Source organism: Triticum urartu, chromosome 4A, assembly GCF_056163025.1.
Source record: "Triticum urartu cultivar PI428250 chromosome 4A, HENAU_Tu73, whole genome shotgun sequence".
NCBI classification, from domain to species: Eukaryota; Viridiplantae; Streptophyta; class Magnoliopsida; order Poales; family Poaceae; genus Triticum; species Triticum urartu.
The window spans coordinates 486,532,570-486,534,847 of record NC_141876.1 but is presented as its reverse complement, the minus strand read 5'-3'; positions in this window follow the sequence as shown (position 1 = coordinate 486,534,847).

Genomic DNA, 2,278 nt, shown 5'->3' with positions numbered 1-2,278 from the left:
AGAGTGCGAGTCGCCGAGTGCGCTGGGGCGCGTCTTATATAGGCCGAGGCGCCGCCCGTGCGCGAGCCGCCATGAGTACGCATGGCGGGCGAGGGAGGGTGAGGGAGGCGCGTCATCCGTTCTTCACTGCGCCGCCCGTGAGGCATCAATGGCGCAGGCTGACCGGCGCGACAGCTTTGGCATTAATTCGCCGCGGGAAACGAGGCGATGAAGACGACGAAGGGGCGAGAAGAGGGTAGAGTCGCTGACGCGGCGGGCCCGCGGCTGTTTCGCGCCAAAACAGTTCGCCCTGCCGCCCCCGGACGCCCCCAGCGCGCCGGGTTCGGCCTGGATCCGCCGGCGCTATTTTCGGCCCAAGCCGGCGAAAATCAGGCTCCTAGGAGCGCGACTAGACCGATTTTTCGGCACCAGCGCAAAAAAACGTATGGAAATACCTTCTTAGAACGCGGCTGGAGATGCCTTTAAGCTTCATTCATTCCAGCATCCGCCGATCAAAGAGAAAAAAAGGTTTTATTCCAGCACCAAGGATACCACCGGAGCTTTGTATATGCCTCTCGACGAAAAGGAAGATGGTTAAGCGTTTGGCCCCACTTTACAGCCACAACCATAGTGACAACTGACAAAGTTGCTATCTGAAGTACTCTCTCGTTTTTATTTAGTCCGCATATTAGCTTTGGTCAAAATCAAGTTTTGTAAACTTTGATTAAGTTTATAAACGAAAATATTATTAATATAGTATATAACAAATCAATACTATTAAATTCATTATTGAATGTTTGGACACATCATATAGATTTGTTATGGTAAATGCTTATAATTTTTTCTATAAAATTGATCAAATTTTATGAAGTTTGACTTCAGTCAAATCTAATATGCAGACTAAACAAAAACGGAGGGAATACTTGGAGTATATATATAAAAAACAACGAGGTTTATTTTTTTTCAAGGAATAATTTTGATGGCTGGCAAGCAAAGCAAAGGCATCACCACCCATGCGTATCAACGGCGCTAGCCCACCTAGCTTAGTCACTCAACGCTGGTGCATTATTGGAAGAGCCTAGCTCGACATTTCCTTCTACGACGTCGTGTAAGACGAAGATCTGCCGTTCGTTGTCGACACGCTGCGCTGAGGTGGTGGAGTGTTGCGTGCTCTTTCTTCGTTGCGGAATATCGTCCACTTGGATTGCTTTGACTTGAGTCCACCGTGAGCCTCATCGGCTATCCTCGTAGGATCATCTCGAATACTACGAAAAAACAAGGTGACATGAAAAGGACTGACAGTGAAGTGAAAGTGGCATATCTTTCTCCGCATTTCTACTTTTTATATTAGGCCAATGTGAGGATGGTGGTTACTGCATAAACGTTTCCTATGGAGAAGACGCGTATACGACGTTGGGTACCTCCACGTATACGTAACCAATGGAAACTTCTCTTAGCTACATCACATCAAATCCATGACCGAGAGAAAAATGAAAACCAGTGGAGGTGCACAACAAGTGGCGTGTAGAAAACATTACTAGTACCAGTCAGTGATCTTCTGGATGTTTTGTTTATAAGTAGACGCTTTCAAATGAGACAAGAAAGCACAAACGTCAAATTAGCCGGCCGTTGATCAGACCGCTCCAGCAGGACGCGACACACGTACGTAGCGACTGATGATCGGACTGAGGTGGGCCTAGGCACCACCCAAGTCTTTCTTGTAAACACACACACACACACACATGTAGGAAGCAACAGAAGAGATGAGTGCTCCACGTTATCGCCGATCCATGCATGCACGGCGGCGGCGCGAGGAGCAAGCTTTTCAATCAAGCACAGACAGAACAAAAGCGTGACAAATGTTGCGATTATTACGGTCGAAAAAGGACCGAGTAGCTTTTGATGGCGAGAAGGAAAGCTGGGCTAGTGCCGTCCAAAGCAAAGCAGGACCGCTAGTGGTGTTCTCCAAAAAAAATAATGTTGGTGTCACCTTGACAGTGGTCGTGTCATCAATCGTAGGGGTTCCTGCGCTTGGTTGTCATTGTTCTGGTTTCTGAAGGTGGTTCTTGATGTCCACTGACGCTGACCCCTTCATCCGACCTGCCTGAAACGGCCCTGTGGGTGGTGATGGTTGGAGCGAGGATAAGCTCCAAGCATGTTCTCCTTATCCGCCGCCGATGGGTTTTGGGTGATATGATGGATATGCATGCATGAGAGCGACTAGAACACAGGAGGGAGGGATCTTCTTGGCATCAAAATTGGCACGCCGTTCGCTTTTTTCTATACTCCGTCTGTAAAC